At 37.0% G+C, this 25,784-nt stretch overlaps 1 protein-coding gene and 1 long non-coding RNA gene across 14 annotated transcripts in view; one reads left to right on the forward strand and one right to left on the reverse strand.

Moving 5' to 3' along the window:
* SIPA1L1 (signal induced proliferation associated 1 like 1) overlaps window positions 1-25,784 on the forward strand; it is a 199,885-nt gene that overhangs the window by 95,343 nt on the left and 78,758 nt on the right. Inside the window, exon 1 of one of the 13 annotated variants that reach the window (XM_064424432.1) lies at window positions 18,956-18,971. The exons of the other annotated variants lie outside the window; for them this stretch is intronic. The gene's annotated coding sequence lies outside the window, so the exon portion shown is untranslated. Of the gene's footprint in view, window positions 1-18,955; window positions 18,972-25,784 lie in introns of those variants that run through there. 13 annotated transcript variants of the gene reach the window in all.
* LOC135302127 (uncharacterized) lies at window positions 7,562-11,056 on the reverse strand. Its single transcript, XR_010363826.1, has 4 exons — window positions 11,017-11,056; window positions 8,574-8,630; window positions 8,002-8,016; window positions 7,562-7,786 (listed from the first exon to the last, which is right to left on the reverse strand). It is a non-coding gene; the product is annotated as an uncharacterized LOC135302127 (long non-coding RNA).

Here is a 25,784-nt window from a genome sequence, read left to right on the forward strand (position 1 = left end):
TGAGAACTCTAAGCAGAAACCTCAGGGCATTGTAGTGCTTAATGTATAATAAATGCTATTTGCTTTTTTTAATGGCTAAATGAAAATGCATTTTAAGCTTTTATCAAGAATCTTTGTAAACATTTTATCAAACTTTAAAACTAATCTTTAATGTGTTTTTTAAGAGGTCTGGCAAAGAAAATTTTCTTAGTAATGTTGTCATTCATCTAAAGGGGGGAAATGGCTGCAACTAAACGCTGTTTACCAATTTCTTATTGGAATGGTTCTAAGAAGGAAACAAGAGTATTCTAGCAGTACAAACGTTTGGCAGTTTGGTGAATTAAATTAGTGCTGCTAAATCCAGTAGGTGACTGTATGCGTGTCAAGACTGAGGTACGTTGATGGGTCTCAGAACCTTGTTGTATTTGCTCACTGGTTCCAGGAGTCTGTTTCCCATTAAGTTAACTGGATGCTTACTTTTTACAGCTATTTAACCTGGGAAGAGCTATTTTAACTGCACTGTGATAGTCAAGAGGCATGTCACATGTTGCTCTCACTAGTTCTCATCTTTATTGTAATGTTAGAACTATTTGTTTTTCTTAAATATTAAAAATAAATATTTTAATTAAATGCTGAATTAGAAGTCCTAAAAGCTATCCCTTTGTTATTTAGCATTCACCAGTATCTGTTTTGCCTTCATTTGATATGGTATCTCTCATATAAACAGACATGGATAAAACATATTCCTTGATCTGCATCTATTCCTTCATGTAGAGAAGTGTAAAGATCTATATCCATGTTTCATGATTTTTTTTTTTTTTTAATGGAATGAAGCAGTTATTTCCCTGTGGGGAAATAGCATTCTAATTTTTTGCTTTTAGCTTAGGAATATGCTGCTATTGTGATTATTTCCTGTTAGCCCCCCAGGTTGCACTGGTGAAAGTGTGTTCGCAGAACTTTTTAGTGCAGCTTAAAGAAGCCGCTGGAAAGCATGGTTCCTGTTTGGGGTTTTTAGTTTCCCCTGCTGAAGATAGCACATGCCTCAGGAGTGAGACTTTCAGCATTTGAAACAGTAGATTCTAGCAAACAAATTGCATTACTTCTGTGAAGTGAATAATCTGTCTAATGGATGGCACGTGTTATGTCACGGTGTTAAGGAAATCAATTCCAGCAGATGTGCAGCTGTCTCCCAGCCTCCAGCTGCTGCCTCTCTTATGCTTCACACCCAAATGGCTTGGAAAGTATTTTTGGTAACAGGGAAGGTGGATTTTGATGTATTTTAGGCATCCAATGCTTTTTAAAATCCAAGATGAACTTTAAAAAAAAAGTGTTGTCCTGATTCTCTGTTACTGTCATTCTCATTGGTGGTTGTGAGGAGCAGTGCAGTAAATACTTTAATTCCTGAAGATGTGTGCTTTAGTAATATTAAATGATGATTTTAATGATAATACTGCATAGACAATTCTTTTGCAAGGAAATTCAGTGCAGTGTTACTGGTGCTAGAACTTGGTCTTTCCATGCAGTTATTATGCACAGTAAAATTCACAACACGGTGGAAGAATGAAAAGTGACAGTTGCTTGTTACAATTTAAATGGCATAATAAAAAATTGTGATCCATGCAAGAACTGTTAATCGATCTTTTTATGCACAAGTATAATCTTTACATACTGCCAAAATGAAGGTGCATTTGAATGAAATTACCAAGTTTTCTGGTTAATTGCATAGATTTATTTATCAGACCCTTCTCCTTGAAACAAGACTTCTGTAGAAGGCTAAATTTTAAAGATTTTTACTAAATTTGGGGGATTCTCTTTTGACTTAAATGCTTACAGTAATTTTGCAATACTTCTTTGTATTTATTAGAGAGGTTCTTAAATTGGCTTTGTGCAGTATATTTTATATATCGTTAAATCTACTACCTTATTCCCTTATCATAATATATTATTCATTACTTTCTTTGAAGTCTTTTCCAATACTATACTGTAGTGAAATTGTTGTAAAGTGGTTGCTGTATGGTGATGTTCAAGTCCTACTTGGTGGAAATGTTCTTTTAGCTGTCCAGTCAGTTATGTAGGATATCTTCCTTCATGTAAACAATTGATCTAACAGCTGCAAGAATATATCTATATAGATATATCTGTGCAGAAATATAATTGTAGATATTATATCTCTGAGAGTTATAACATAAATAGCTTTTTATCTGAAGGTTCTCAAATTGACATCTTCAATTATTAGATTTGTCACATGCCTAGTCTTTTCCCAGGAATTGCAATAAGTGTCAGTGTCTGGTGTGCAGGAAAATGAGATGTGACAAGAATAATGTATAGAGAATATTTTTAAACTGCTATTATTGTGACATGTTCCTTTAATGAACAAGAATATATAAGCATGTCTGCTCAGATTGGAAGTTATAGTCAACTAAAATAAGGTTCTGTAGGAGAAGTTTTTGATGGTCTTCATGATAGATGGTGTTGGTGTGCCAGCTTTTAATGCTGATTATGTATTCTTCAGAAGACACTTCATGATGAGTTGTCCATAAAAATCTTTGCTTAAAGTATTTATGTATTTGGCAGTTCATAAAGCTAGATGGACATGCTGACACTTCTCACCTTGGGCTTTCAATTTAGTTTTAAACAGAGGAGTGTATTTGAAGTTTTGGTTGCTTTACAGTTAACTCTCTTGATTTTATGGTTTTGAGATGCAGATGCTGAAAATAACTGTAAGGCACTTCTCTTCTGCTGTGAAAATGACTTGTGCAACTTTATTTACCTTGAACATGTCTCAGTTTCCTATGGCCGTACTTTTTCTGATGCATGTGGATTGTTTTAGTGTAGCTCATGTTGCATGGAAAAGTCTGAGTACAGCTACAGCTGGGGTGCAGAATGTCACATTGGCACGGAAGTAATGCTGTATCTGCTAAATAAAATAGCTACCCAGCTCACTTATCACTGTCTGCTGCATGGTAGCTGTGTCAATTAAAACAGAGGAAGCATCCCTGGTTAAGTCTGCTGCTTTGGATACACTTCTGCCCTGTTCTCTGTTATGGTGTCAATCCTATGTGCCCTTTGCCATGGCTTTCTGCATTTCTCTTTGAAATGCTCTGCTTGTTTCTCTCTCTTTAGTGTTTTGTCTCCTGCTGTTGTTCAGGACTTTAGCACAGTGTAGAGTCACGTACTCTGATATTTGCCCACTGTTTGAATGGATTCAGCAAGCCAGGTTGGAACAGCAACTGTCTGAGCTGATGTGTGATGACTTTTCTTAAAAGAATTGTGTTGTGCTATGCATGTTTTGAAAAATCAGTAAACTCTAGTGTGTGGTATGCTGTGCTATATTTCAAGTGTTGGTCATATGATTTTTGTTTTGTGCTCGGATTTTTTTTTTATAATAATTCTTGATGTAAACTGTTGGTAATTTGGCATCAGTTAAAATAAACAATTGTGCTGTTGGATTTTAAAGCAATTTCTATTCCTGCCTTGCTGTGCTAAACGTCACTTTTGTTCTGAAAACATGGATTTTTTTTTTTTGCTTTAACAATACTGTCGTTTTGTCTGTGTAACTGCTTATTGATAGAGAGGATATTAGTTTCAGAAACCTTGCACTGTATCAGATGAAAATATTCCGAAGTCACCAAGTCAACCCGTGTGATGCAGGAATTCAGCATGGTCTGGGTTGACAGGTCTTTGCAATGAGCAAAAGGGTGTAGAGCAGAGTCACAACTTAAATTTTCTAAATAGGGTTATTACTACTCTTGATGTCTTAGGAAGATACCAAATTATGAGTATTTTTGTATACCTCAAATCAGCCTTTTTTTGTCCTCCTCATACTTCAGCATCCTTTGAGTTGGTGGTTTGTTAAGTTTCCGATTTGGATCTGGTGTTCCAGTACATAAGAGTCAGAAATTTCATGGGAACCCCTGCAGCTTCCCTCTCCCTGCAGGGTGATGGGAGGTGTTTGCCCTGTCACCTCCTCTCCTCAGAACTTTATTATTGTATAGGAGGAGCTGTCAACTTCTCTGATACCTCACAGGATCATGGCATCCATTGCACAGTTCTGGCTGAAACATCCAGGTAACTCTGATTCCTTTCCTGTTGGTCTGGAGATCTTGCATTAGAACTGCTGGATTAATGAAATTGGTTTTAATTCAGAAGGATGGCTTCAAGTTTATGGCAGCTCATTGATTCTTTTTTTGTTTGAAGAAATGTCCTTTGCTTCAAAAGAATCACAGGAATTTTCACCTTCTTTCCATCTTCCAAGAATCTCTCTTATCTCTTTGCCATGCTCTAAGCATACCTGAATCCTACATTTCTGTCCTGTGTAGACAAGCCAGTTATGCAACTATTGCTTTATTAGTACAGCTTTAGAAAAATCTGTTGTGTAATCTCCTTAAAGCTTGTGAGACATTAAGGTTCTTGGAAGCATATCTTTCTATGATCATCATAGGTAATAAACCTTACAGTATTTCATGACATCAAATTAGATGACATGCCTAAATAAGATGTGTCTGCCCCAGGAAATCTGTTTTGTCATTTATCAGACACTTCAGTCTCCATTTGAAAGGTTTGGCTTGTCTTGGAGAAGACCCTTCTTATCTCTTCTGCCAGCAAAGTAAATCAGCCAGGCTGTTTAATATGTGAGAATTAAAGTAACTTAACTGGGTTTTTTTTCTGATCGTTAGGGAAACCTCTAGAGTCAATAAAAATTGATGCGTTGTTCCATATTTTGCATTTTCAACAGTAGAACAAAACAATTTTTGCTCACTTTTATTCTGCAAATTTAATGCTAGTAATTGACTAACAAGTGTGGCTGAACTTAATGACTTTTTCCAGCTTTTGCTGCATTAAGCTATGGACAGTTCTCTTCATATTTGTATGAAGATATTCTGGCAAATTAAGAAAATTCAGGGGTTACCTGGGGATTGTTACTGAAATGTCTCTCTTAATCTGATATGGAAATGATTAGGACCTCTACTAAGTAGTATTTTTCCTTGAAAAAAAAAAAATCTGATTCTTCCCTTGAGTAGTATACTCTGCCTCTGTTTCTACCCTTGAGTGGTATATTAATAATTGATATAGTAGATGATCTTTTTAGAGTTGTCTTGGTTTCTTGATCACTTAATAGTATCAAGTAAGATTCAGTGAGGATAGCACTGGAGTTGGGTCCAACTCCAGTGGTTTTGGGGAAACTGTATGGGCCAGTTCAGAGTTTAAATGGCTTAACCTCTTTTTTCCAATGGATGTTTGTATTAAGAAGTAGGTGATAATGACGGACCTGTTCCATCACTTCTGGTGTTCACTGTCAGTGTTGCCCTAAAGAAAAAACAGTTAAATGGTCAGAGTAAAGAGTTCACACTTGAAACCTGATTAAATGAAAAATTCAATCTCTTTCCAAGTGATAGGAGAGATAGTAAGATATTTTTGTGTAATCTGGAATATGGTGTCTGTAAGTGGACAGAGGATGGTATCTTCCATGATCCAGTGATAAGCAGAAACCATTTTGTTGCTTTGCATCATTTCTTGGTACGCTGACTACTGAGAGCTTTGAGAACCACCTTAGTTCTTTCAAAATGACTGCTTTGTAAGTTTGTGCCTTTGGGGATATTGAGTCACTAGCAGTAATTTGAAAGAATGTTAAAGTTGTCAAGTAGCAGCTTAATAGAATGAGTGACAATCCTAATAATTTGTAGGCTTTACTTAATTTACCTTATGTAGTTTCATGTGTGTATAATTTCCTGCACCACCAAACTGCTATCAGGTTAAACAGTAGCTTCCTTCCATTCTTCGCTTATTTGTAATCTAGCTGTGCTACCAAAACACCTCAAAATGCTAGCGTTTAAAAGGTATAGAAGGTACTATCTGGCAGATCTAGAATGGTATCCAAAACTCTGCCTAATTAATAGTTTTTAACAAAATTTGAGATAAACATTATAAATAGGCATGTGTTGATGGCTAAAGATTGTCTGGCTTAACAGCTGAAACAAGTGTTTCTAATCTTGTAAGCCCCAGAGGTAGATAATGTCTGATGCTTTCTGTTCTTCAGTTCTGGGTCCAATAACACAACATCTTGGCCAAAAGATTGAAAAATATTTGGAAATGTAATAGTAAACCTTGCTCTCAGCACCTCTGCTCTTAGTTGCACCTGATCCACTTTTCCTAACTGTCTCCTTGAAAGATAATTGGCATCATAGTGAAGGTAAATTGTGAGCGTATTTGTGATCTCACAGTTTTGCAAAATAGCTCCCAGAATTTGTGCATTTTGCTTAGGATTAGGGTGGGGTGTTGTTTTGCCGCATTATCACTGGGTTTGTTGTCACTGGATCTCCAAGAAGACAGGAAGAAAAGGAAAAGTACTGTAGTAATTTCCTCAGGAGCAGGAGCACATTCTCTTTGGTCATGTCACATTGTCATTAAGTGTGGCTTTCAAAGGCCTGAGGAATAAACCCTTCTAGAGACAAAACACTTTAATTTTTCATGTTTATTGTCAGCTGAGATGGAGCTCTCAAGTACATTGTTGATGTTAGTGAACTTTGATTTTTTACTGCAATTTTCTGTATTATGTAAAGCAAGACTGTAGATGAGCCTTCTGTTAATAGTCGTCTCTTACTCTCATGTTTCAAGGTTGTATTTGTTACTAGCTTTTTTCCGTCTGAGCTACACTTGCTAAAGTAACTTTAAGGGTCGAAACTTTTTCATTATTTAAGTATGTTGTGCTTTATCTACAGTGTGCAACATTATGCTAATGTGTTTTGGAAGAACTTGGCTGAAGCCATACCTAAAGTGACAGGGCAGCATGAATTTTCTAAGCTGCAGATATGTTGTAACCTTTCCAAAATCCTGGATGAGTCTAGAAATGCTTTTTCTTTCCCCTTCACTGATGAGTTATATTACAAGTTTGTAACGCATGTGCCAGGCACTAGGGTAAGCTGTTAAAACTTGGTGATTTACTAATCAAATATTTTCCTTTCCATTTTTAATGTGTAAATTTGAAAAAAAGAAGAGTATGTTCTGTTCTTTCGACCTAGACTATGAGTGCTTAAAATCTCATGTAGGAATTTATCATTTGGAAGATGCTGTTAGGGATGGGACCTTTTTTCACTGAGGCAGATTTTTCCAGAAAAGCAATCTTTGTAAGCCTCAAAAAATAGTTTGGCATTCAGACAAAAGGTCTCTCAAAAGTTAAAAAGTATATCAGCAGATATGATCTCTATATTCTGTTTCCTACTATTGTCCATACTATTAACTTGATTTCCCTTAGGCAGGAAAAGTGAGCGGCTTTCTTCATATAGTCATGAAGGTGTATTTACTAATAGTTCTCTAGATAAGATTTTTCTGACACTTGCTTCAGAGATAATGAAATTAAACCAGAAGACATCTACTTCCAGAGAAGATCCCACCACACCCCTCCTCAAAATACTGTTTATTGGCTAAAAGTCTGTGGTAGTCACTTAAAACCATAAGTTTTAAGTGTTGTCCCCATTGGTGAATTAATAAATACAGATACAGTCAAATAAATATTCTTGACACTTTATCTCAAATTTTGCAAACCAGATTCTTGATTTTTATTTTGTTAATTAGGTTGTTTGTTTTCCTGGATATCAGGTAAATTGGGATATATTTACCAAAACTTTTGAGAGCAGGGGCACAGAAGGCAGAAATAGAGGCCTTGGCTTGTCCCTCCTTTTCTGTAGAATCCTTGAAGAGAATAGTTTTGTCCTCTTTCAGCTATTCTAGGGTTTTGATGTTTTTCCAGCTGTGGGTTCCAGAGAAACTGCACCAGGAGATGACTTGGGACAGTAAGCAGATCTGTTCTCTTTAAAGACATATTTGGGAATTGAATGGTCTCATGGAACGGTTAATTTGGGCAACCATCCTCCTTATAGAAGAAAGAAGCAAAATCTGGTTTTGCTTCAGCTTCCTGCTTCACTACCTCCAATAAAATTTTAAAATGTGTGCCTACATTTTGGAGGGGAGTGGTAACGGAAGGGAGGGAAGAAGGAAGGATGGGATACTTGAGGCAGTACTCACCACATCCATTTGAATCTGCAATGGAGAAAAAAAAAATAAAGTACCTTCAGAATATACAGGAGGATTTGCAGTGGGATTCCCCTGCCCCTTTTTTCTTGCATCTTCATAGATATTTAGTTTCTATAACAACACAAGGTAATGGTTAAATGCATGCTGGGGGCTGGATTTCTTTTTGTGGTTTTTTTTTGGTTTTGTTTTGGGTTTTTTTTGGTTTTTTTTGCTACTTATGTTTGAAAGTGCATTACATGTAGAGTAAAACCACAGGAACAATATGGTAATTCTGTTAATGGCTGTTGGTCTGAAACTAAAATATTAAACTGATAAACATGATGTAATATTTGGGAATGGCATCTTAGTTTTATTACTTTGAAGTTAACTTGTGATGTAGTGTTTGTTAATGTGCAAATCTGGATTGAGGCTAAAGGAGCACATACCAAATATCATGTCTATTGTCAGTCTTTAAAAAAAGCCAAGTCTTAAACCATTCAAGATGTTACTAGGGCTTACATAAATGTAGCTTTGTGATAAACTGCAGCTTGAACACTTACCTCAGTTGCAACTTCAATGCTTACCTGACTGCCTTCCAGCCAGTACTGAAAGTTGCTGGTCTGAAATACCTACCCAAAAAACTGTGAGGAAATGGACTCTAAATTATTCTGGTTTCTGGTGCATCCTATCTGCTTTTTTAAGTGTGTTAGGGTAGAAACTGCAAATAACTGCCTATAAGGACAGAGAGTATACTGTTGCTGATGAGAAGCACTGGTGTTAGTTAAAATGCTGAGCTCTCTGTGGCACTGGCTGTGAGGTGAGGGCAGCACAGCTGGGTACAGCACTTGGCGGCAATGCACCGGGCGGCTGAAGGGAGCGGGATGTGCTGCTGGGAGATGCATCTGTTCTTTGTTGTGTGACTTTCTGGTGGGCAGAGTGTTGCATTGGCTTTACTTCAAACTTGCAGAAAGGACAGAGCTATTGAGAATCCAAGCCAAAAAGCTAAGTTATAAAAGAAAGCAAACGTTGTGCTTCAGTTTCTGCTGTGTGCTGAAGCTGCGGAGCTGACATTTCAGCAGCAGAACGGTGCCTTCGTAGAGGTGATGAGTACAGGCTGAGTCATGTAATTTTCAGCTTCAAAAATTAAAATTATTCTGCTGTACATAAAGTTTTTCATTGCTGCCAGCTCACTCTGAAAACTTAGTTATGCTGTATTCGTCAGTGTAATTGCAACCATTTTGTCTGTATTTTCTGGCTTTTTTGTTTGTTTTTTTTTCAAAGAGAAATGTGTGTAGGTTTTCCAACAACTTTCCAACAGTTTGCATCTAAACAGCCCCAATGTCAACTTCTCTCTGCATTACTTTGCTGGTCTTTTATGAACTTGAGGCTTTTCCTCATAGCAAGTTTGATTGTCAAAGTTCCAATGTCAGTTTTGTCTTTCTAGGTCATTTACAGTCACTTAGAGGTTAAACAGCAATGTGGATTTTTTTTTCTTTTCATTCTGGGGTTTTAAATTTTAGTACTTTAAACAAATAAAGTTAAGTTTTAGGGTATTTGATCTTTGCTTGAAATAAGGTATACCCATGTCTTTAATGACTGGAAAATCACTTTGGGAAGGGAAAAATCTGTTTGTTTGAGCTGTATTCCATGACCTGTTGATCTGCTGTTTTTGAAGTGGGTTATGTAGTGTGTTTATACCATTGTCATGAGGGTCTGTTAGGGGAACAGTTAGGACATGATGTGGAACTGTGCAGAATACCCTTGAAATCCAAGTGGTAGAGAAATAAGAGAAGTTAATTCTATGGTTTGATATTCAGAATCTCCAGTGTAGGAATTTGCTTGTTGTGTTTCCATCATAAAAGAAAGGAAAAGAAAATCTGAACAAAAATCTGGAGGAATTTCTAGCAATAAGGATAGGTAATAGTCAAGGTTGCACTTAAATGCTTTTGGGTCTGTCAACATTTAAGTTTATTTCTTATTACCACTTACTGAAGTGATTTTTTTTTAATCTCAAGTTATTTATGCATCCTAAATTACTAATGGTTACATGTACTGGTGGTATATACATTTCATGATACTGCCTTTGTGCCTGGATGATGATTCCAAATTCTTCCTTGTGGGTGTCTGCCTGCTTCTGCCTCCTTTATAGTTTTATTTTGCCCTGCACTCAATCAGGGCATTACTATTTAGCCCAAGATGTCTTTGTTTCCCAGACACCTCTTCCAAAGTCCAGATTTGTGGGCTGTGCTACTCTTCTTTGTCATTTCCCCAGGTTCTTAACCACTTCTCTTCCTGGTCACTGTAGCCAAGGCTGTGGTGGCTGTCCCCAGCCTGGCTAGTGAAGGGCAGACCCAGCTGTGCATCAGCCTTGACTGACCCATGCAGTACCTGTGTCAAAAGCTTTGCTGTGTTGCTCTGCAATATTGCAATCAAGTTGAGAATAAAAACATGTCTTCCACTGTCTTAAATACTAAAATGAGTCCTAGTTGATTAAAAGAAAATGTGATGCTGTGTACAGAATTGAATATAAACTGGTATGTTTTCAATAACTCTTTGCTTTTCTGTGTAAAACAGAAATTGGGAACGCTCTTTGTAGGATAGTAAAATACAATAAAGGGAATTTCTTTGTGCATATAATCTGTATTTTTATGAGACAAAGCAGATTATCTGCATCAATACAAGCTTTAGAATCAACAAATTATTTTCACATGTGCCACATAATCATGTGGGAGGTCTTCATTGTGAACAAGCTGGTGATATTTTTCTTCACTCATGTCTGAAAAGAAATTTCTGTGGTAACAGTGACATTTGCCAATTTGGTCTTAGTTATTTCTTTCTCTCTGGTAAAATGTCATTTGCCCGAATAGGAATTATTGTGTACAGGTTCTTTTTATAGAGAGATGCACATTAACCTTGCAAACCACCTAAATAATGGTTTTCTGATGCTGTGGTAGTTTCCTTATTTTTATCTCTGTCCTTTCAGTGGAAAGTATTTCAAGAGGAAAATCATGAAATGTAAAACCTAACCTTAAAAGTTGATTATTTTACTGATTCAGCTTACCACCTGATTTACACAAGAATTGTGTGTAATTTGTGCCTTCCCGTTCAAGCTGCAGCTTCCTCTGTGATGTCATAATGGAGGCTGAAGAGATCAATGAAAGGTTCACTGCCAAGAAACATTAGTATCACACTTCAGCAGTTTATTTGGTGGGGCTTCCCCAAGTGTGAATGCTGAGGCACAAACACATAACCCAATAGTTTCTGTGGGATTGAAACCTTTACATCCTTATTTGAAAACTTCGCATCTATATCATATAATACCATCAGCTCTCAACTGAAGCACGCAGTGAGAGATACCCTCTTTATATGCATTAATATTAAAATATTAAGTTTTAATTGTCATGCTTCTGGTGATTTTTGAACTGTTTTCTATTTAATAAATCTTTATATTGGAGATAGTTGGTAGCTATGAAAGCAAATGAAAGACACTAGTGAAAATGTGACTGGAAAGTGATGGATGTTGTTCTTAAGCAATGATTGTTAAATTAAGGTGTTGGTCATTCCATCTTAAGGCCGAAGGGAAAGAATTTCTGGGCTGCAGTTCTCCTGCCTTTTAGCCATGAACCTTTCTCTTCTAAGAGAGTTACCTGTATATTCTTCAGGTGTTCTCTCTCACCTCACCTTCTGGCACCGCCACCTGTGATCTGGTGGTATCTGACTTGCACAGGAAGACATGAGGCAAGTGGCCTCATCCGTGATGTCTCCTTATTTTTTTAAAATGGAAGTTTTTCACACAACTGAAAGACAAAAGGAATTTTGGTTATTCTTGTCCTCCTAGACAGACAGAAATTTCCTTGTTATTTCTGAGGGGGAAATCCAGACCTGTACTTATTGATGTCTTTTCTTAATCTAACACATTTGACCAGGTAAGACAGTAATAATTTCATATGATGACCACTTTCTTTTGAGAGCAACTATAATTAATGTAAAGTGTTCCTTCTGTGTGACACCAGTGTCTTGAAGATTTGAAGGATGGAATTAATTTGGCTTGCCTCCATAAAACAAGGTCAGGGTTATTTTGAGGCTTTTTTTTTTTGAACACACTACCTTATTCATCACATGGAGCCCTTTTTTCCCCTTCTGTGTCTGACAAAAGATTAAATTTACAGTGGGAAAAATTTAGATTGTGTTCTTAGTAATTCATGTAAGGCAAAACTTAATCAGTATATTTTTTTTGTCGTGGAGTCAGACATTTTCTTACAGAACTAAAGTATGTGCTTTTATAAAATGCTTTCTTTTTTTATATTGGCTGCTTTTGTTGTCTGATAGTTCCTGTATTTTAAAACAGATAAGAGCAATTCTTTTGGAAGACTGATATGGGTTTTGTTACTTACATCCTACATACAAGCTATTCATTGATGGTTTTGACAGCTGTATTATAGATCATATTCAGAAAAATTGTAAAAGGTATTTTCTGCTCTTTTTCCCATCCTTCACTGCTATTGTGATTTCATAAGTCTTGGTCTTCTTGCTAAAGATGCACATACTAGTGAAAATGTCACTAATTGCTGGTACAGCTGGGGGGGAGGGGAGGAGAGCTGTGTTTTGCTTTGTCATCATAGGTTTCTTGGCAACTTCAGCTTTTAGCAGCTGCTGTACACAAATTGAGGTTGGTACTGATTATTCCCTACTGCATAAGTATGAACATTATTACTGTGTGCTAAGATGCAGGCTGTAGAAAATAATGAAATTAACAAAAAGTAGTATTGCATCCTGCCATTTGAGCCAGGCACCCCAATCTCTAGATGCAGGATGAAATCCTTTGAAGTCTGGACATCAGCTCGCCACAAGGCTGTTGAATATTGCCTTCTGTCGAATAGCATAGAGGCTCTAATCTCTTATTTTATTTTTAGCAAACCATTAGTCTCTCACAGGGGAGTGTGGGAGTAATTGTCAGAGCTACTGAAGGACTGCTATTAAACCGAATTGCTGTAGCAGGTGTTGGGTGGGATCTCCTCCATTCTTACCAATTAGCAGCTACTGGCTTCACGTTTAAAGACATGTGAAAAGCAGCCCTGTCATGCGAAGATTTCCTGGCCTACCTTGTGCACTGTGAGATTGGGTCTTTTGACAAGTACTTCTTTTGAAGTTTCTGTTCTTCGTCAACATGCAAGAATTTTCACTATGTAAATCCTTTCCCTAGTCTGTTGGTTTATTTTTCAAGGGGATCTCTTGTAGGGGAACTGCATTTAGTCTGTTTGTTAAGGAAGTGAGGCTTTTGTGACTAGATTGGCCTGTCCATCAAACCCTCTTTTTCACTGCTTCTCCCTCACTCCAAAAGGGTGGGGGGAACACCCACCAACATTTTGGATATTAACTGGCTGCTGATTTCACATCAATGAGAGATGGAAAGTTCTTGGTATGGAGTAAATTGTGAAATTGGTGCTTTGGTGAGGAGTAGTCTAGACATTCAGTGAGAAACAGCTGGGTCAAATCTAGCCCTCAGCAATCTTGGGTGGCTGCACGTGCTGCTGCCACTTGCTTTGCCAGGCAGTGTGCATCTGCAGGCTTGGCTCCAGCTCTAGCCTTTCATGTACAGAAAGGATGTGCACATACATCTGCTGGGGAGAGGAGAGCACTGGGACTCTACTGATACATGGGGCCTGTTGGCCTCAGCATGCATTGGTAAGGTGGGTCAGGGCTGCAGGTGGGAGGTGATGGTTTAGTTTCTTTTCATCCTTTATGTTCTCTTGTTTTTTAGCCGAGTTTGTTCCACTGGGGCCATTGGTGTTTCAGGAGTTCATTCCATCAGTTACCTTTAAAGTTGGAGCCTACAGCTTGGTTTCATAGGAACACCTCCGTTACCTTTGGTTTCTCTGTGTTGGAGTGCAATTAAAAAAACCCCTTAAACCCAAAACATAAAACACACTGAATTTCAGAAAAGAGAGGAAAAGACTGTACAAAGCAGAACACAGGCTCCTTATATGACGTGTTCCTGCAGTTTACCCAAACTGTTCTTCCTTTTGTGAGTTCTGTGATCAGGACAAATTATTTGACATGAGGCTTCTATAGTTTTATTATAGATTCCTTTTTTCCCAGGCTTCTCTGAGAAGAGTGTTACACAGATGTGGATATTCAGGAAGCTCATGGTAGCACAAGACAAGAACTCAAAAAAATTCCCAGCTGGGAATCTCCTAAGCACTATTATGAGAAATCTTCAGCAGTGATGATCCAGGTCTTTCTGGTGGTGGGATCAAAGCTAATTAGGATTAATGCTCTCCTCCAGTTAACTGCCTTAACTTCTGTAAATGAGAAGCAGTTGTTAAAGCACATTAGCATTGGTTAAATAATTGATCTGAGGAGCCAGCTCCAGTACCATGGAAATTATGAAACTCTGAAAGTTCTCAGTTTGTAAGGAACAAAATTTTGTTTGGAAAAATTTGGAATTGTAGGCCATTTCAATGCATTTGCGCCTTTTTTTTTTTTTTTTTTTTTTATTTTTTTGTCTTTGGTTGTCAGAGTTATGAGATAGCTGTTGCTGTACTGGAATCTTCAACATTAATGGGATGGCCAGCACAAGGTCTGTGCATTACTGGGATCTCACACATGAATGTGCTCAGGAGGATTTTAATGGTGCACAGGATTTGTGCTTCAGTCTCCTGAATGTCTGTAGCAAATTCTCTCTCCCTTACTACACCAGGCCAAAGAATAACCTTTTGCAAAAGGCAGAGAAAAGTTTGTTTTATGCTGTTCTTCAGTTTCACTTGGGTTTTTCCTTCTTGCTGCAAGTTCTTCATTGGCACAGCCATAATTAGTTAAAATACCACTGCCTTCTGATGACTCTTATCTCCTGCCACTAATATAGTAGATGGACCTAGTGATGAAAATGTAGTGCAGGAATAGTAAAAGTTGAACCTAAAAATGAAGGTGGCATGATATGTAGGATGATTAATGCTCCAATTCTTATGCATTCTAGTACCTTACATAGTAGAATAAAAAAAATATTTGCAAGTAGTAGAGGAGGAGGCTACATTTGCAGCTCACTACAACAGCTTTTAAATACTTGGTTCTCATGGTTTTTTTTTTCTCTTCAATTTCTAGTTGGTAAGTGAATCAGAGTCATTCTGTTGTCTGTTGTGAAAATTTTTGATACATTCCTGCATGCATCCTTAGGAACAAGCATGGAAGGGAAACCCATTTGCTGTGCAGGTTAATAGAGCCAGTGACTAAAGTTTGTCTCCACAGGAAAACCCCTAGTATTCTTGATTTATTAATGTATGCACACTTGTGTACATCAAGGATATAGAAATCAACTTTGGCCCTTGATTTTGGAGAAAAAGGAAATAGCACTGAGTTTTTGAGGTAATGGGAAGACAGTTGGAAATAAATTTATGTAATTACATTCAATATACCTGCATGTTTTCTTCTTAAATGGAAGATAAACTTGAGGAATATTTCACAGCAGATTTTTGTCAGTCTTTCACTGGCTGACAGTGCCTTACTTTCTTCTTATATATGTAAAGTAAAAAGATCCAGAAGGGACCACTGTCTTGAAGAGAGATCCATACTGCTAAGATGTCTATTTTTATTCTGGCTAGTGACTTCATCAGAGAAGCAGTGCATACCACACTGCATACCACAGTAATGTGTTCTCTGGCCAAAACTGTAGCTTGTTGATAATGAGAGCTCCTTAGTGATGAATTTTTTTCCATTTCCTTAAAGAATTTAATACCTCGCTGTCTTCTGTGGGACAGCCTGGTGTACTGTTTGGTTTGGTTGTGTACAGAGTGGCTACTTCAAGTAATTATTTGACTTAAAAGTAATCTTTGTTACGTTAGCCAAAAAAAAAAAAACAACAACCACTTAAAATCTGATCTTCATCCTGTCCCTGCATTTATTTTGTAGGTCTAACAAGAGGATTAATGATATTAATTTTTTCTAGTGATAAGGGGTTTTTGTCAGAATAGTAGAGTAAGTACTGGTTCAAAACATTTTTTTAAGACAGGCGCTTATAAGCGTGAAGTTTGATTTGGAATTCTTAACATGTTAGTTAGATACTTGACATTATGATCTGCTCTCGAAAGAAGACATTGAGTTGTTGGCAGTGTGTGACAAACGAGTTTGATTAAAAGGATCACTAAGTCATAATTAAGGTCTGAGTATATCCAGAAGAAGCCAAGAGAATCTTTGTATTTTTCTTTTCTTACCCAAATCAAGGCTTCTAAAGCCACTTGTAGGAAATCTGCATTCTTGTAGAATCCCTCAGCTTGGCAGTTATAAACCTTTTACCTGACAGCATGGAAGTATTTCAAAAAGACTTAAAAATTCTCAAAGCATCTAAGAATGCAGAAGAGTAATTTAAGTATTCATTATATGAAAAATTACCTCAACTGCAAAATATAGTAGTGCAGTACTGTCTGCTGACTTTTGTTCTGCTTTGAATAGTGATTTGGGTAATAAATTATGTTGCCAGTTCATGTATAAAAGTGCTGCTTCTTAGTAAGGGGTTGTTGTCTTCCCATTACCAACACATTTAATTTTGCACAAGTATTTCAAGGTATCTGGTAATTCTCTGTATGCACCAATGGCTTCTCTCTGCTCATTTTCTCCTCTGCTGATTAACTATTGATCATTTGCCACAGGAATTATGTGCTAATACAGCCTCTCTGCTGGCAGTTAGGTTGTTGATTTAAAGCCATATTTGTAATGATCAATACCCTAGAAACACAGCTCTTTTCTGCTGCCATGTCTTCTCATTATCAGTCAGCATCTGTTCAGACTGCTCACCAGATTGCTACAGCACTACATATTACCTGCAAGTCAAAAACAGTATAGCAATTTGTTACCTGCTGAGTAATTTCCCAGAAATGCAGCTCTAATATTTTTGGCCTATCTGTATAGAAATTCCTGTATTATCAGTGATAATAAAGGTGTGCTTTTACAGTATTTTAAGTACAGTAGCTGCTGTGCTGATGCATAACTCAGTTAAGAAAGCATTTTTTAGCAGTATTTGAAATAGTTTTCTATTTATGAACTTTTCATTGTGGTTTTTAAAACTGGAAGCTAATCTTCTTGGGTGTACTTGCACTATCTTCACAAGTAGTTCTCATAATTGTTTCTGCTTCTCCAACTTTTACTTAATCTCTGCACTGAGCATTGTCTTCTGTCTTTGTGAAGTTCAGTTTTAGGTCTGTGGTCTTGATGCTTTTGTTTCCTTCTATGGACACACCTAAAGGGAGCTCTGACCTCCTGTTTGAGGAGATGTCAGGTAGGGAGGAATATGTTACTCTGGATGTGAGTTGGGTTCTGCTGGTATGTCTCTAGGGCTGTGGGTTAATGTACTGCTGCTACAAGTGCATAAAAATAATATTCATACAATGGAAATAAATGAAACATTGAAATTACTGTGGTGGTGTCACCCCAGCCAGCAGCCAAGCCCCATGCAGCCGCTCGCTCACTCCCCCATCAGCAGGATTGGGGAGAGAATTGGAAGGGTAAAAGGTAGAAAACCCCTGGACTGAGATAAAGACAGTTTAATAGGGAAAGCAGAAGCTGTTCACACAAGCAGAGCATAACAGGGAATTAACTGAGTGCTTGCCGTGGGCAGGCAGGTGTTCAGCCATCTCCAGGAGGGATGGGGCTCTGTTAAGCCCCATCACATGCAGCAGTGACTTGGGAAGACAAACACCATCACTTCAAATGCCCAACTGTCTTCCTTCTTCCCCCAGTTTTACATACTGAGCATGATGTCATATGGTCTGGAATGTCCCTTTGGTCAGTTGGGGTCACCTGCCCTTGGCTGTGTCCCCTCCCAACCTCCCATGCACCCCAAACTTCCTTGCTGGTGTGGCTGTACCAAAAACAGACAAGGTCTTGGCTCTGTGAAGCCCTGCTCAGCAATAACAAAAGCATCCATATATCATCAACCCTGTGCTCAGCACAAATCAAGAACACTTCCCATACCAGCCACTATGAAGAACATTAACCCAGCCAAAACCAGGACACTGTATTTTAAAATAAACGTTCTTTTTATAATTTATTCCTTTTTTCAAATGCTTTAGTAATTTAGAACTGCATCACTTTACTTTGGGTATGTAATTCAGATGAAAACACAGTGCCAAGTAAGAACTGAAGAATTAAAGCTCTCTTCTGTTTCTCAAAAATTTTTTTCTTCATCTGTATTGGAAGGTGAATAATTTTCACAGAGATTTCAGATATAATCAGGATTGCTAAAATGTAATTCTCACAGCAGCAATAATCATCATATTCAGTCCATGAAGTGTAATGAACTCAAGAATTTTAGCATCATGTAACTGAGATTATTACATGTATTCAAAGGGATGTTATTCCATGATGATTTAATCTCTAAGTGTTGATTTGCAGGAGCAGTGGAAGGAGATCCATTGATTTAATTTTCATACTTATTAGCACTAATACAGCATCATCCCAGTTTCTTTGCATGCAACCTTGCGTTCTGCTTTTTTCTCTCTCTGCACTTCCCTATTTTGCTCTCATTCCACATATACTCACAAGTAAAATATTGGCATACTTTGAACTGATGACTTTTCTTCTTGAAGTTAAGAAAGATAGCGTTAGTGGGAGTTGATGCAATGATTTTGTGTGAGTGGGAAGTTATGATACTGATTCTCAAGCAACGTGGTTTGGAAAATGGCAATACCGGTCTGTTCCTGGTGCCCTCTCTGCAAAATTAATTTAGAATATGTCAGAATCACAAGCTTTTTTTTGTTTTTTTCCCTTCATGATGAGTTATACAGTACTGTTGCATACTAGCAGTGCACAGCTCTGTAATATCTCCCAGTGTGTGCAGATTTTTCAGTTGAAGGTAGGTACTGTTGATGGTATATAATGTACTTTTCACCTTGAAACCAAAGCGTTCTCTTCTGTTTCAGGAAGAAGGCTTTGTAGTAGTGCCATTATTGGCTGCCCGAAATGAATGGATAAATAATATTAAGGAAAAGAAGGTATTAGGTTTCTTGTCTTTTCAGGCACATCCTTTTCTTTCACTATTTATTTTCTTATTATTCAGATCCTCTGACTGCTAAAATTATCTTATGCCTTTCCACTCTTCTGTTTTTGGTTTATGTCGTCCTGTTACCTCCCATGGCTTTATCAAAAGGTTTTCTGTCTGTGAGCTGTGGGTGGAGAGTGCCACTCCAGCTAGTTAATGGTAGGTCAGGGAGTATGGTTTTGTAGACTCAATCTCTAATCAGTAAAGACAGACCCGAAGTCTCCTTTGGGGGGCAGTTCAGAGAAGACTTGACTTAAATGCTGGTGTTTTAGGTCCAGTAGCACAAGGACAGGGCTTTCAAGGAAAGAGTTTTTTGTTAGAGCAATTGTTGTCATAAGAGAAGTCCTCAAGCTAGCTTTCAAAATAATCTGTTAAATGGTAGTCCTCATGCTCTGATTGCATATACTTGCAAATCGGCAAAACATGAAAATGCTTATTTTTTGTAATTTGACAGACAGCCTTGTGAATATCTGATGTCTGAGCCATAGATCTTAAATTGGTATTTTGAAGTCAACCTACTTCTGAAAGTAATTTAGTTTCCAGAAGCTGCATTAGGCTATACTAACACTCCCCAAACATTTTCTGTTATGTTCCTTGCCTGTTTCTTTGTTTTAGTTTATGGACTGTTCTGACCTAATGATCCTTTAAAAAAGCCATTGCAGCAGAGTAGCATTGGATTTTGGGAGACAGATTTGCAATACAGAAGTAATAGCCAAATTTTTAACTGAAACTTTGGACCAGTGCAAGTTTCAAGGCTTCTGAAAAGACCCTGCTTTTCATCTGAGATGGCAATACAAAAAAATTATTCCCTTAAGCTAATTTCTCTTACTAATAAAACTTGGTGATTTCATCTTATGCAAGAGCATAGCCAAGAGCAGTTCTGAATCAGGCAATGCTGTATCTGTTTGTATGGAAGAGAAAGGTAGGAGTAAACAAATAGTTGCTTATCTCAGCTATGTTTTCCTAGTTTCTAGAAGTCTGACTGAGGAACTTCCCTAACTTCATGTTGAACTATTTGTACCTGAAACCCCTGATGACATTTTTTGTATATGAACTTACCTGACCACTTTTTTTAGCTAGCTTTTTTTGGCATGCATAAGTCATGGTTATGATTGAAAAGTAATGATGCATTTTTGTTGGTTGTTTTATGGAAATTTTCTGTTTCTGTGATAAGAGAACTGTTTGTAGTGTTTCAGGGGTCAAGCCATGACTTTCTAGCACACAAGTCTTTCCTTCCCCCCCCCCCCCCCCCCCCACCCCTTCACAATTCAAGAACAGAGTAAAGCTTTAGAAAACTATTTTGTTTCACGGTACAATTTCTTCCAGTACTTGTAATTTTTTTTTTCCTAATATGAAATAAAAGATTCACCAAAAACTTTTGCTCCCTCTTCTGAAGTGAACCACTCAAGAATATCAGAAATTTTATGTTTAATTTCAGAGAGATTTTCAACTGGAATGAGTGCTCATCCTCACTGGAAATTCTGGCAAGTCTGTGTTAACGTATAGGGGAGCAGAAACTGATCTAATTACTTTACTTGGAAGGAAACCAAATATTTTAGTTATAAAAGTTTGTATTTTGAAGCACTTCTGTGATCTTCGGAATCCATGCTTATCAGGCAGTTTTAAAACTGGTATTTTGAGCCATGTCTCACTACTTCAAAAAACTGACTCGCTGATTTTGGTAAATGACAAATTTATGGTTGGCATGAAGTACAAAGTAGTGGAAAAAAAAGAAGTATCTGTAGATTTAGTCATACAGTGGTTTTAGGTGTAACATCTTTTTGTGTGTGTGTGCAACCAGCTCCAAATAGATCTCTCTGCTCTAATCTCATTGCTGTGATCATGGTAGGCTTGAAGAATAGAGTTCATTTCCTGAGGGTTACAATGCAAATTCAGCTGATGGGGTGATTTTTTTTCTTTTTTTTTTTTTTTCCTTTTTTTTAAAAAATTTTCCTTTCTCCACAACCCTCCTCCAAACACATTTGTGCACATAAAACAGCTTAATTATATTTGTATCTTCCTGCAAAATCCTAGAGAATTAAACTCATGTAATTACTGAAGAGGATTTCTTCAGTGAGAGTAAAAAGTTTTGCATTATGTTGAAAACTGAGTAGTGCTAGCATCAGACTGTTCACTGAATCAGCTACTAAAATTGTCATTAAAAACCCCGTTTTTCTGAAAGCTTTTCTCCATAGTAAAAAAAAAAAAAAATTGTGTTGCAATATAGAAAGATTAATTGCTTTTAATAGTGATGGTGTATCACTGAGCAAAGTTTCTCAACGTACAAAATCATCTAGTCTTTACAGGGTGAAATCAAGCCCAACTTATCTTGAAATTTAACAAGCAAATTGTGGAGCACAGGTATGATCCTTTTCTGGTCAGAAGTCCTACCAAGAAATTATAAGTTATGCTTCACAATTGCTGCTATTTTCAAGTAGTTTTCAGATACTGATCTGGCTAACAGAAAATACAGTATATTGATAAAATCCCTATTTTGGAGTAATAGAAGAATAGACACAAGACCAAAAAAGAAACTACATGCTTAGGAAAATTCACCCCTGCAAATCAAAAAAGGCACATTGGGCTTCAAAGTAGGGTTTGTATTCCTAACTACTCCTCAGAACTCTGAGCAGGGCCTTCAGTTAGTGAGCAGGAGATATGTGGCTCCAGTTGATGCATTTGGAATAATTTTGACTCCACATGAGCAGGGAGGTGCATTAACCTTCGAAGTCTGCTTTTTGGGGAGGATCTCCAAGGACCTAGGGGCTACAGGGGCAAGTGGAGCTGAGGAGTCATCTGCAGGAGTCACCATACTCAGCACTGGGAGGAGCCGCAGCCTTTTCCCTGGTGGAGAGTCCAAGGAGATTCCTGTGGTTTACAGCTGGCTCTCATGGCTTCCACAAGGTCAGGGGTGGCTGGAGAAAGTCAGCCTCAAATACAGACAGCAAGGGTGAAAACTGGTGCAAAATGCTATTTCCTTTTTTCAGCAAGGGTTAAGGAACGTTCTTGCTGAAGTGTTATCAACGTGATTTTATATAATGAACCATAATCAGAAATAGTATGCAAGCCTGATTAAGGCTGTTGATGCAGTGAAACAGGAATACACCCACACATGTACTTTCTGTAGGTAATTTACTTTTGAAGGTTTAGTATTGGAATTTAAATGATTTCAAATCTGTTTTCATTTTATAAAATGTTTTTCATGCATGTGAACCAGGAACAGATGTAGATATTTCCTTTTACTGACCATAACTGGAGGAAAAAAATCACATAAGGCAAAAAGATTTTTCCATCATACTTCCTTAGATTATAATGAAAAAAATATCGAATGGACATGCTGGACTATATTTGGTATGTTTGGCTGGAGGCTTATTTTTGTGGTATCTGTGAGTTGTTGTAGCCCAACTTAGAGAAAAGTGAATACATCTTGTCTTGGGCTAGAAAGGCAGTTGATAAAAAACCTGCATGGACAGGTGTGCAGGTCAAACCCACACAAGTTTGCTTATGCTTTGAGACTAGTGGTAATATTCAACCATCCAGCTAAATTTTCTTCTTAGGTTTAAGAATATATGGATGAAGTGCCAGTACTGCTGGCGTATGTGTGCTTGTAATAGACTGATTCCTATTTAAATTGCAAAGTGTGTTTTTAGATGTCGCTGCCACCTTGCTTGCTCTTCTCAGTTTGTATCCTGTATTTGCCAGCTTGACTGTCTGGATTCATGACTTGAATTGCTTATTTGCTTCTCCCTGGTGTTGTAATTTGGTGTAGGTTGCTTCACACAGTGAGTTGTGCAGACTTTCACAATCACTCCTGAAGAGTTGATGTAGGTGGCCAGGTAGGTATTATTTTCGTGTTGCAGTTGCTGGAGATAACTCTCTGCCCTGTGAGTTGCTATCTTTAAAATAGAAGAACTGTCTACTTGGATGCTCTCAGTTGCTTTGACCATATAGTCTGTGGTGGGACTGTAGAACATAAAGTACCCACATAATCAAATCTTAAGGGTCTCATCTACATGTTGGTCACTGAGAGATTTTCCAAGTAACCTTCCTTGGTTTTCTGCATATGAAGAGTTCTTCTAAGTCCTGTGCAATCCAGCCTGAATGCCCACTCATAGCACAGCACTCACAAGAAATGAATCAACTGAAATATTTATATCTACCTTTATTGTTTTCTAAACCATAAATGTTGCAATCATGCAGGATGTAGATTTCTGCTGAGTAACTGCATATTTTCACACATAGGTTTTTGTCCCTTTCTACATTGTTTTTTTATCATTATTAGTACTTGAAGTATTTTAGATGTGAAATAGTTTATGTACTATCAGTCTGGCTTTTGCCTCATGTTTTTGTGTACATTCCCATACAGAAAAGGGGAATGCCATTGTAATATTTGTTCATTTAGCAGAGTACAAGGTTTCTGTAGTTGTACTCTGTTCCCTGCTAGGTTTTTGGGGCTATTTGCAAGTTTATATGTCATTTTTTTGCTTTTCACAATGAAAGCTTCAGAAATCCTTTGCAGTTTTTGAGGTGATATCGGTAATGGATATCTAATCTTTGTCAGCTGGTGATAGAACACCTAGTGCTCTTAAATTCCTCTCAGTTGTATGGTCCCATCCATATTTTTCTGATGTATTTTCATGCCCTCAAAACTGGTGAAGTCTTAAAACTGTGTTTCTTATAGTCTTAAGTTTAAAGGAAGATTAACAAAAAAAGCTAGATACAATCCTATGTGGAGGTTGAACTCTGTATTCCTTTATATTCATGAATATGACATTTTGGAAAACACATATGTAATGCATATATTTAGAAAATAAGTGTGGTTGTCAAGGACAAAAAGCTTTTTATATGTGTTTTGTCAAAAACAGGGAAGTGAATTATCCCCAGGGATCTGTGATGAAATGCCTTCTTATGTTATATAAGAGTTAGAGAAGCCTGAAAGCTTTTTTTTTTTTTTTTTTTTTTTTTTTTTAAATTCTGGTGGATTTATGGTTCCTCATAAGGTTAGATTTACACAGCATGTGTGTCAAATAGTAATTTAAGATGGTTTTCTTTTTCGGTCTGTGGGATGACCCCATCTTTAACTCTGAATGAAACCAAACTAGAAAATAAACATCTTCCTTGGACAAAGACCACAGCCTTTTTAGTTTAGGAGGATCTGTTACATTGGAGCACTGGGAGGGGTTGCCATAAGCACTGCTCTAAAAATATGTGCTTACTGAATCTGTTGCCATGCCTTCTAGTGAACAGTTCAATTGTCTGAAGAAAAATGTTATTTCATCTGCTTGTCATTTTTGTTTGCTTATATGGATAAAGTAGGCTTCAGAAAACAAAAAATGTGGTTCCAAAAATATCGCACCCAGTATTCATTTTCCCACTTTGGGGTGGAGTATATGGGAGAAATGCAGCATGCAGTAATCCATCAATATCACTCTAACAGTGATCTAGGTGGTTGATAGTGGCAGTCTTTTTAGAATCCTTTAGGAAATTGGTACATAACTGATTTTGAAGCCTATTTCAGTGTTCCACTGAAGGAACACCAGAGTTTGGCTTGTAAATGGGATTGCACGTTTGTGAGTGAAATGATTGCAGGCAAAGTATGAAGCTGATGGTCTAAGAGCAAAATTAAAAGAATGAAAAATATACAAACATGAAGAGTTACTGAAAATTATTCTCCCTTTCTTATAAAAACTGTTGCTTACTAAGGTTTTGTCTTCTAAGATCAGGGTCTAAATAAACAGTTAACTTTTTTCTTTAAACCTTTTGTTTTAGCCTACTTTTATTAGGAGTTTATTTATTTTTACTTTTTGTTTATCTGCACTCTTAGATTGTGTTTTTTACACTGATAGACCAGTATGTTTTCAAGTGCTTAGTATAGTAATACAAAACTTGCAATTTGAAAAAACTAAATTGGCATATTGATGAAAATAATATTACTGAGTTTTTAGTTTTTTCCCCAAAAGGATTTTTAGTGGAAGGCTGTAGAGTGAAAAGCTGAGTGTATTTCAAATTGAATATTGCAGTTGTTCACAATCATAGGATTAAAAAAAAATTGTTCAAGTTTTTGCTACAAATTACTCTCTTTCTCTAAGGTTTCTAATTGACTTCTTTTCTTGGTGTTGCACACTTGACTGGATGTGGCAGTCACTTGAAATGGAAACTGCTGCTCTTCTTGCAAGGATTGTTTGAGAGTTACATGCTTTATTATCTGTTAAAAACTGTGAACTGTAAAAAGAATCTCTGATGCTCTCTGTGGCCCTTGTATGACTTTATAGTTTGGACTGTAATTTTCAATATAATTATTTTGTGCTGTCTTTATTTGCCTAAGGTTTGAATAATCTGAATACCTAAAAGATTCATGCTGCAGGGCTTATTCCAGGTTATTAGAGTCAAAATTTCCTGTAGAAACATACAATCAACATTTGATGGGTTTAGCTTTAATTTTGTTTTCTCCATATAGCAGTAGTGAATGCAGTTCATTAAGCACATTTACTAGTGTAAAACACTAGTAATTGTGGGAAGTCTTTGACATGAGGGTTAATTACCATGCTTGCTTAAGCTATATTTAAGTACTTCTTTTAGAGAAGCTTTAGAAATGTAACATTAACATCTTATGTGTAAATATATGTAGATGTGTACACACAAAAATATATGTGGTATATACACACAAAAGCAAATTGTATATTTTAGGGGAAAATATTTTAACTTTGTGTTAAAGTTTTTGTCATCAAAGAATACCATTTAGGTAGTTTGACTGACTTTTTAAATA

Source organism: Passer domesticus, chromosome 6 (genome assembly GCF_036417665.1).
Source record: "Passer domesticus isolate bPasDom1 chromosome 6, bPasDom1.hap1, whole genome shotgun sequence".
In the NCBI taxonomy this organism is placed as follows: domain Eukaryota; kingdom Metazoa; phylum Chordata; class Aves; order Passeriformes; family Passeridae; genus Passer; species Passer domesticus.